Source organism: Serinus canaria, chromosome 2, assembly GCF_022539315.1.
Source record: "Serinus canaria isolate serCan28SL12 chromosome 2, serCan2020, whole genome shotgun sequence".
NCBI lineage: Eukaryota > Metazoa > Chordata > Aves > Passeriformes > Fringillidae > Serinus > Serinus canaria.
Window position 1 is genome coordinate 131,152,116 of NC_066315.1, and position 10,542 is coordinate 131,162,657.

At 46.3% G+C, this 10,542-nt stretch overlaps 1 protein-coding gene across 1 annotated transcript in view; it reads right to left on the reverse strand.

Annotated features, from left to right (window-relative positions):
* The window catches only part of NCALD (neurocalcin delta), a 57,816-nt gene extending 53,227 nt beyond the window's left edge, over positions 1-4,589 (reverse strand). Inside the window, exon 1 of the mRNA XM_009087294.4 lies at positions 4,421-4,589. The gene's annotated coding sequence lies outside the window, so the exon portion shown is untranslated. The remainder of the gene's footprint in view (positions 1-4,420) is intronic.
* Between the last annotated feature and the right edge of the window lie 5,953 nt (positions 4,590-10,542).

Consider the following 10,542-nt stretch of genomic DNA (forward strand, 5'->3'; position numbering starts at 1 on the left):
TCAGCTATCTTCTGTGAAAGGAGGCGTGGCTGGGAATTTCAGGTGCTGGGCAAATTGAAACCAGCATTTCAGACCAAAGGACAAGCTTCCCGGTTTTTCTGCATGTAAATCAGATCCTTACATGATCTCAGGGTCATTTTGTGGCTGAAAGCAATTCAGCAGCTATCAGCACAGCCAGTCTGAAATTCAGCAGAACAGGATCTGAGCCCTTCAGCTCATAATGATGAGATGATTCTGTGGAAATGAATCTTATGAAAGAATGAAGTTAAGCAGAAAGTTGACAGTATGTGAAGACCACAGAAGGGAGAGGAACTTTACAACTCAGCCTTCACATTTTCCACCTATAGGATTTCAACATTTGCTAAAGTTGTAGTAAGGGCAGCTTCTTCACAGTGCTCCCTCTGGGAAATATCACATTCAGCAATTCCTGAATTACAGTTTCTAATTATATTTTCATACTGTAATGCTGTCTGACATGCAAATTTGATGACAGAATAATTCAATCCATATAAAATAATTACAAAATTACTGTTTCTCAACCCTCAACTCATACTCCCTGTTATTTAAGAAGATAAATTTATCAGCTGCAAAAGTACAGCCAAAACTTAGTCTATTTTTTAAACTGTTATCTGACTATAGCTGTCTGTACAGATTTTGGCTCACCATAGAAGATTATTTCTAAAATATGACAACCAAAAACATTCCAGAGTTAGGATTTTTGTTGCTTTAGCTTGGAACCAACAGCTAGTTCAACTTTTATTTTGCATGCAGAGTACCCTAGGTATGGCATCTGTGTTTAATTGGAAAAACAACTGTTGGTTAAAATGCTAAATCTCAACTGCAGATCAACTTCCATTTAAACCAGTTGTTCCTAGTGTTGATGAAGACATTAAATTAGCACAATGTAATGATTTTTAGCAGAGTGGGAACCAACTTCTGCAATAAGTAATTTAAGATCCTGAAACTCCATACTGAAGCATCAGTTCCCACTCACAACTGCCACCCTCTACAGAGGATTTTATTCCCCCCAGGAATATTGCCTCAGCAGTAGCTAGGACCTTTAAAAAGAGCAGAAATTGCATTCTGTTTGAAAAAAAATTCAAGGAGTAGTGCTGTGCACTGCAAGGGGCTTTTAGGTTTTATTATGATTCTGGCCTGAATTTAGATTGTCATTGCCCATCAGCTCACCCAGATCAAGGTAGAGCACATTGTGTGTCTTATTATTATGAGGCTAGAGGCATCAACAGCTCACATCTGGTTTTGATTTCCCTGCTGTATGCAGTTGTGTGAGAAGTGACTTGAGGAGATCTCAGATGCCACTTTAGCCAAGCTCTTTCCTCAGGTGAAGTGCTCCAGTTCCTCGGGAATTACTGCTCTCCTTCGCCATGGACAAGGAGACTGGAGGAAGAGATCCTCCCTTCCTCGTGTGTGTGCAAAGGGGGTGACATTTGCAAATGACATGAAGGCTGATGGGAAGTTGGAGGGTCAGCCTAGACTCCCTAAAAGAAGGTGGAGTGTTGCCAAGCCCACGTGCATCTCACATTTTTTCTCTTTATGTCAGAGGATTTCAAGGCCAAGGAAGCTGGCAGTGCCAGTTGTGGCGTCGGGCAGAAGGTGAAGGACGCAGCCACCTCCCCTTTTGGTGGTGGGAAGGAACCTACAGGCTGTGTGCTCTTTTCTCATGGTGGGTGCAAGCATGGCAGCTCAGAGAAGGAGGGATCAGCATTCCATTGCCTGGCAGCTTCACACACTGCCAAGGTAAACCCGAGTGCTTGCCCAAAGGATTTGCTACAGAGGTGACCAGCGACAACAAGAGCATGGACTCACCAAGCAGAGGCACACAGGCCCAGGATGGCTCTCACACACCATTCCCTTCCCTCCTGAGCAGGGATCTGTGTCACACCTCCAGCTGCAGACTCTGGCACTGCCTGTGAGTTGCCTGCCTGCAATTCACTCCTATCTCTGGGGCAAAATGGGTGGAGCCTGGTGATGGGATGCCCAAAGCCCCCAAAGACTCATCAAGAGGGGACAGAGCTGTCACTCTGCCAGGCAGGATGCATCCCTGTGCAACCTCAGTGGCACTTACCCACTTCCCGTATAACATTGCCTTTCACACTTCTTGCAACAGCATGTACAGGACTCTTCTGCTAAAAAGTGAAGCAGTTTACCATCCTTCACTCTAAGGTCAAGTTAGAGCCTTTTCAAGACTACCTCCTATCACTGAAAGATATCTCTATTTCATCTGGAGATGAGGAAGGTATTTTTAAGACATTTCTAATGAATAGCTCTTGAGCAAAAGTTGCATCAATTATTTTTCCCCTTACAGGTGTTTTCAAGGCATCAAATGCTACAGGACCCTGTATTCAAGCCTAAATGAATGAGCATGAGCCTCAGCCCACACTGAGCATCATCACTCAAGTCCAATCTGGGAGGTGACAGTAGCTACACATGGAGTCAAATCCTGCAGACATGAGGGTAAATGACTTCTCTTGAATGGCAGGTGCCACTCAGCTCAAATCTGTCCCCACACTCCACGCCTTGGTCCCTCTGCAGACTTACCCCAGCAGTATAAGCTGGTGAACAAGCAGACCTCAGAGGGTGGTGGGCTGTATAAACCACCTCCCTGTCCTCCCCTCCTAGCCCACCTCTACAGTCTGGGGAACTCACATGCAGATGGAGGGGGATGAATGCCCTGGGCTGACACACAGCTCCCCACAGCAGCTGTGCCAGCTCAGCCCAGGCACCTCACCGGGCAGCGACACCCAGAGCTCGCTCGCTCACTCCCTGTGGCAAGGCTGCACATGGGCTGCCATCCCCTCCAAGGCTGCAAGGCTCCTGCAAACCTGGCTAAAACTCACCCGTGAGGAGCCAGGCGAGATTCCCCATGCACTGGTGCAGTGGCATCAGGTGAAGAATTTAATAAAGACAATTTAAAATATTTCAGCCCCCCCAACAATAATGTCTTAGGGCATCAGTTGAATTGGAAAGAACTGATGAGATAACACCAAGAGAAATGGTTTAGACGTGTCAGACATTTCAGATCTTTCAGCATTTATCCTTGTTCTCTGCTAAGAATGCCAAATGCAGCGAAATCCAGAGCACTAAGCCATAACTTCCTTAGAGAAGTGCCTTCAGCTTGAATATCTGTCTTGGCTCTCTTTCTGAAGCAATTATGCTGCATGTGATAATACTCAAATAATTTTTATAGATTTTTTAAAAATCTTTTCCTGCTCTGTGGTTTAAATTGTTTTGTAGCTCCACACATTTGAGACTCCACAGCAGCTGCTTTAGAGAATCATTACCATTATCGATAAACCCTTTGAACTTTGGGAGGAAGGGAACAGGAGTATATAATTAGAGAAGATAAGAAAGATCTAGCATACTTTTCCAGGAAACAACGCACATGATGCTTCAGCTGTAATCTGTTCTTAAAACAAATCTATATGTTCCCACACAAACAAACTCAGCCTGTGGCACTAAACTTCAGGAGCTCTGGGATATCCTTCCCCACAGCAGCCACCTCGGAGTACGTACAATACAGAAACAGACACAAACTCCCTCTTGTTTTTACAAAAAGACCCAAATAGCATTTCATTTTTCAATCACTGTGGTGATTGAAAAATCATGCTGCTCATGCTGCAGTTCTTTTTTTAGCTATTCTAACTGATCTCGATGCTCGACAGAAAAAAAAAAAAAAGAGAGAGAGAGAATAAACAAGCCCTGTCTGTGTGTGCTTGTGAGAAAAAGGGTAAAAGCCTGTGCTGCAGCAACGCTGCTCTCTTGGCATATTTCAGGCGATTTTTCAGGAAGGTTTTGATGTTTCCTCTGTAAATCCCACACAGTCAAGAGTGCCGCGTGCCCCAGGAGAGGGGCAGAGAGCCCGGGGAGCGCGCAGGGTGCAGGGACTCCGCGTGAACAAAGATGATTTAAATGCTGAACTTTGAGAGTTGGATTTTAAGCCGTTCCTGGCTGCATTGACTGCTGGCTTCCCCCTCACTGGACACACTGGGTACAAACCCGCCTGAACCGGGCAGAAGTAAAAAACAACAAATTCCAGCAGAGGTATAAAAACCACGGTGCCTAAACATCATATCTTTTAACTCCCGAATGCATTAGCCTAGGATTACTCACGTTCATTTATATTTCTAAAGTGTCAAATGAGAGCGATATCCTTTTATTCTCTTCCATGGATCATTAATCTATATTTAACTCCGTTTTGCCGTCTACACACAGAATTAGTAACTGGAAGCTGCTTTGCATTTATCTGATAGCGCTGAGCTTGTTCATCAAGGCAAACTTCCAGCCAAAACAAACAAGTGAAAAAAAAATCAGTCACTGATACAAGCTGCTTTCTATACTATTTTTTTTTTTTTTAAGGAAAATAATCCAAACCTGATGAGAACATAAAGCAAATGGTTACCTCACGCTGCAGAAATGCAAGTTTTTAATAGTCCATGCTCTGGCAGCCCCTGGGATTCAGCAGCAGCAGCAGCAGCGGCAGCGGTGGCGGTGGCGGGGATGTCTCCAGCATCCAGCGCGCTCTGTGTCTCACGGCTCTGCCGGCACGGCCGGGGCCGCAGGCTCAGCCCCCGGCTGACGTCAGGCGGCCGTCACATGGCCCGGGGAGCGCTGGTTGTCCTGGCAACGCCAGCCCTGCTCCGAAATGATTTCAATAGGTCATCTGTCACACTGCGCGCACGCCGCAGCCAGCGCGGGCGCCCGGACAACCCAAACACCGCGGGCTCGCTGGAGCTGCCTGTGCCGGCTCTCCCTTAACCCCGTCCCTGGAGGGAAACGCGCCGCCCTTCCTCTGCCTCCCGCATCCCCAGCGTCCGGCAGGAATAAAGACATTGCACGCCTGGTATAACGGGGCACAAAAGCTGCCCTCCGAGGGTGCTGCGGCACCTCAGTGACATGCTGGCTAGCTAAAATTAGGGTCTTTCTAAATGAGACGCAGCTGAAGTTTTATTCATAGCCGCAGTGACACATGCTGGGTCACCCACACTGCCCGGATTCGGGCGAGGCAGCAGCGGTCCCGCTGTAGTGATGAGGGCAGCAGACGTGCAGGGCTGCGGGCTGGCCCCAGAGCTGCCTGGCCAGCTCGGCTCAGGTCTGGTTCCTCTGCTAGCCTGCACGATATGCTTCTCCAGCTGCTCCCAGAAAAACATCACGGGAAGAGGGACAAAGCAGCACATGCTTTCATCTGATTCTGACTCACCTGTGCAGCCTTCTCCTGCAGGAAGAGACACAACACCAGTGTCTCAAATTTCCTTGTAACTCTAGCTAAAATCCACTCCTTCCTCCTAATTTCCTTTTTTGCTCTCTCTCCATCTTACCAGAGCCCCACAACACATGAACATTCCAGGAGCAGGACACAGAAGATGCTGGAGAAGGAAAAGACTTTCACCTGTGAGAAGCAGGGAGGAAAGACAGAGTGTCAGCAACAAGAAAATGCTTCTGAGCTCATCAGGTCTGCATGAGTGGACAGTGAGGTGCAAAGAAAACTGAACAGCAGATCTCAGAAGATTGTGGTCAGAGACACAGTTGGAGGCCTGTAGCTCATGGTGTTCCCCAAGGCTCGTTACTGTGTCCAGTACCATCTAACTGATCCATCAATAACTCGGACAAAGGGGCAAACACCTCCCTCAGCAAGTTCACTGGTGGCACAAAGCTGGGAGGAGCAGCTGATACCCCAGAGGGCTGTACAGCCCTTCAGAAGGAGCTGAGCAGGCTGGAGAGATGGGCAGAGAACCCTCTGAAACTCAAGAAAGGCAAATGCAGATCCTGCACCTGGTGAGGAATCCCAGAGACCAACAGTACAGGCAGGGGGCTGACCTGCTGGGAAGCAGCTCTGCAGAGAAAGTCCTGGTGGACAACAAAATGTCCATGAACCAGCAGGGTGCCCTTGTGGCCAAGAAGGCCAAAGGCATCCTGGGGTGATAGGAAGAGCGTTGCCAGCAGGTCCAGTGAGGTGACCCTGCCCCTCTACTCAGCCCAGGCGAGGCACATCTGGAGCTCTCTGTCCAGTTCTGGGATCCTCAGGGCAAGAGAGAAACAGAACTCCTGGACTGGGTCCAATGAGGGGATACAAAGGTGATTTGGGAACTGGAACATCTCAGTTTTGAGGAATGGCTGAGGAATCTGGGCCTGTATAGCCTGGAGAAGGGACCTTATCAATGTCTATGTATCGGAAGGGAGGGTATCAGAAGGAAGCAGCCAGTCTCTTCCTGGTGTTGACAGGTGATAGGACAAGAGGCAATGGCAGAAACTGGTGCATAGAAAGTTCCACCTGAACATGAGGAAAAACTTCTTTACTCTGAGGGTGACAGAATGCTGCAACAGGCTGCCCAGAAAGACTGTGGAGTCTCCTTCTCTGCAGCTATTCAAAAGCTTTATGGATGCAATCCTGAGTAATATGTTCTGGGGAACCCTGCTTGAGCAGGAAGTTGAACTAGATGACCTTCAGTGGTCCCTCCTAATCATTCTGTGAGCCTGGGATCAACAACAGCCAACGTTGGTTTACACAGCATTTAGTGAGTAGGGCACCTCCAGCACAGCTCACCCACAACCTCTCCAGCACCTGCACTGCCCTGGAGCTTTCCTGGGCAGCTGGTGTTAGGGGGCAAAGCCCTCTGAGATCCTGAGCTGCCCCCTGGGCCTCAGTGCAAAGCAGTGAAGAGAGCTCAAAGAGTTACTACAATAGAATAAAGCAGCCCCCACTCATGCCATAAAAGAAAGATATTCACAATTAGCTAGGAAACCTGTGACTGTTTAACAAAACAAGAATAATATGATGAATTTTAAAAACCCACTGATTACTACATGTGTTGCACATAATCCCACATATTAATCCAATATAGAAGGCTGACACTTCATGTCAACACCCACCAATAAAATTGTATCAAAACTTACAGATGTGTTCTTTTACTTAATGGCAATGTTTGTACAATACTACATAAAATTTGGGTTTACAGTTTAAAAAGATATCTCACAACACTGTGTAGTGCATTCCTTTCTATTGGTCTGACAAAAATGCATGCACCTGAGAGATTTTAATGGTTCTTAATTTTTATAAAAGCCTTTTCAGAAAAGGTGACAATACAACACATGCGTTTTGATGGTCACAGAACATTAAAAAAAAACATTTTGCTGATTTCCTAAAGAGCTGGCAGAGACAGCCAGGCAGGATCATAGAATTATAGAATGGTTCTGGTTCAAAAGGATGCTAAAGATCAATCCCTCTGCCATGGGCAGGGACACCTTTCACTAGATCAGGTTGCCCAAAGCCCCATCCAGCCTGGCCTTGAACACTTCCAGGAATGGGACACCCACCACTTCTCATCTTCACAGGGCAACCTGTTTCAGTGTCTCACCACCCTCACAGAGAATAATTTCTTCCTAATATCTAATCTCAGCCAACACTCCTTCAGTTTAAAGCCCCTTCCCCTTGTCCTGGCGCAACACGCCCTTGTAAAAAGTCCCTCTCTACCTTCCTTGTAAACCTCTTTGTGTACTGGATGGCTGTTCTACAGTCCCCCAGATCCTTCTCTTCTCCAGGCTCAAGAACCCCAACTCTCACAGTCCCTCAAGGACCTGCACCTGCCCTGCTCCTGCACCAGTCTGGTCCTCCACAGCTGCAGACACGAGTGTATGCAGAGCACCTTCATCCTCCAGCATAAAAATAGCTTTTCACTCACCTTTACAGGATATTTCTGCTGCAGTACAAGAGCTTGGAAGAGTTTTTAAACCATGCACAGTGTTTATAAGGAGGTACTAATTATATGTTGAGAGGGTTATAATTTTCAGCCAGCTGAAAGATACTACATAAAAAAAAAAAAAGACCAATGCTCTGAAGAACATATGATAATGGCAGTGTAGGTTTGGATGTTCCCAGTTCCCAAAGCTTGGTAGAGGTTTTCCTGCACCTCCCCAGTGATGTGGCTCCTCCACAGGGATATTTTCTGAATTGCTGACTGAATCCCTACTTTTCAGTGTAACTATCAAAGCTTTCCAGGAGTAGGGTCAAGAGAGACTTACACCATGCAGACAGATGCAGAAATGAAAGCAACAGCATCTGTCCCTCAGAGAGCTGAAATATTCTGCAAGAAGCAGCAGAAAAACCTATATTCCCTGAGTTAACTTTTCCATGATAAAACTCCCAACATAAAAACAGCTTCCTCTATAGTTTCAATTAACCAAGTAAGCTCAAAGCAATGAGACATGGACACTGACAGGAAAAATACAAACCAGATATTTTATGCAGAGAAGGACTTGTAAGTGGTGACTGATGAAAAACTCAACAGAAGCTGGCAGTCTAGAAAGCTTAGAGTAGTTTAGTTTAGTTTAGTTTAGTTTAGTTTAGTTTAGTTTAGTTTAGTTTAGTTTAGTTTAGTTTAGTTTAGTTTAGTTTAGTTTAGTTTAGTTTAGAAAGCTTAGGGTTTTTAAAGTTTTTTTTATAGTTTAGTTTAGTTTACTGAGTTTAGTTTTAGCTGGCAGTCCAGGGAGCCAACTGAATCCTGGGCTGCATCAAAAGGAGCAAATTAGAAGAGACATAAGGGGCTTGACCAATCACCAACCTGCAGCACAGCAAGGGAAAGTGTAGGATTTTGCACCTGGGATGGGGTGTAGAGAGGCTGTAGAGACAGACTGGGGAATGAGAGGCTGGAAAGCAGCCCCACAGAAAGGGACCTGGGGGTCCTGGTTGATGGAAGGTTGAATATGAATCAGCACTGGGTGATCCTTGGGGTTCCTTCCTTCCTTCCTGAACATTCTACAATTTAAAATTTGAAGCCTGCTGAGAAACAAATGCATTGCATCCATCTGGGACCATGATACACAGGCACTCCTCCTGCTGCAAGAACATGATGGCTCCTGGGGAGAGGTTTGTGTCCTGCATTTGGAAGCACCTCCATCCTCCCACCCCTCAAGTCTGGGGCCCGTGGAGAGCAGTACCAGGGAACAGGGGCTGGCTCCTTCATCCTTAGGTGATGGACAGTCTGCCAGAGCTTCAGTGACTGCAGCCAAGTGTGTTGTATGTATCATAATGCACACACTGGTATCTCAAACACCTAAACCTAGAACACACATGTATCAGGACCTGTGTAGTAACTTACACACAAATGCAGTACTGCAAGGTAGGGCACCATCCAGCTTTCCCCCCTGCACTTCTTTTGTCTCTGCAGAGCTAACAATAGATAACATTTGTTTGCCCATTAAGTGGAAGACATGCAGGGAGCAGAAACTCTATATGGGTTGCTCTTTGAACCCAAAGGACTAGATCTACCCTGGCGTCACTCCCCGCTCTCAGGAAGGAGCCACAGCCATGCAAGCAGCTGAGAATCTACTCTTGGCTTTCCTCTTATCAAAACAACACTTAGAAAGTGTTTCATCTTGGAATCTTCCCTCAAACATCCACTACATTTTATTGTTTTTAAAAATAAAAGGAAGGAAAAAGGCAAGTAGGCATGATTTTGATGGAATAAATATAAAGAACAAACCACATATGTTTTGCTGGCCTCTGCAGCTTGCTGTTTGAAAGGGTGGCTAATATTTCCATTGGCACTGGTTACATAGATAGAAAAGAGACAGAAACAGGGCTCAGCAAACTTGTCAAGTTGACTTTTGATCTTGTAGAAAAACAACATGAGAAAAAACCCACAGGAAAAGACATTTTAGTTTTGATACAGCTGTCATGGCACTACTAGCACAGGGGGTTTTGAAACAAAAACAAGAAGAGAAAGTGGTTCAGCCCACCCTGTTCACTGATGGTGGCTCAGTGAAAGAGTTATTGTTTGAGTCAAATCAGGTGGAAGATGGTTTCCCAGGAATGCAGCACTGTAAGAAGATCCTACACTCTCCATATATCATGTCATGACTCTTTACTGCCACTAATTCCTGTTCCCAGGGAGGGTGAAAGATTCTGCTTTCCAAATCAGTAATTTTTGTTTCCTGTACTGCACCAGTGGCTTTGGGGAGGCCCCCAGCACCCTTCCTAAGGGTGAGAAGAGCCCCCAGAGAAGACTGAAGGGAGACTCTGTGAGCATGTAAGCATCAGCAGCAAGGACCTGGTCCCAGCCAAGGCCTCTGATGGCTGCTGCTGAGGGGTGGGAAGAGCTCTTGCAGTGTGATTTGCCTTTTTGTGACATATTCTCTACAAAGGATCACTTGGTCTGCAACAACTTTTCTGGCATTTGAGCCTCAATGATGCCATCATCTATCCTTAGGCAGTATTGCACTCATTGTTCCTGCTGCTGAGACATGCAACATAATAAGCTTCTTTTAAAAGCTTTGCTTGCACCTGCTTCCTCATAGGAATTGATCTCTTCTGGGGCTTGTGCATCCCTCCTGCATCTCCTCCCCAGTGCCAGTGTCTCTACATCCCCTCCTTCCTTGATTTATTCTCCTGAATTTCCCCTGCAATGCCCTCTCCTCCACTCTGGGAAACTCCCTTAGCTTCACTTTAGATGGGAAAAGAATCTTGAACCATGAGCAAGACAAAACTCACTTTTGGCCACCTTGCACATCTTCCAGGACAACTCCAGC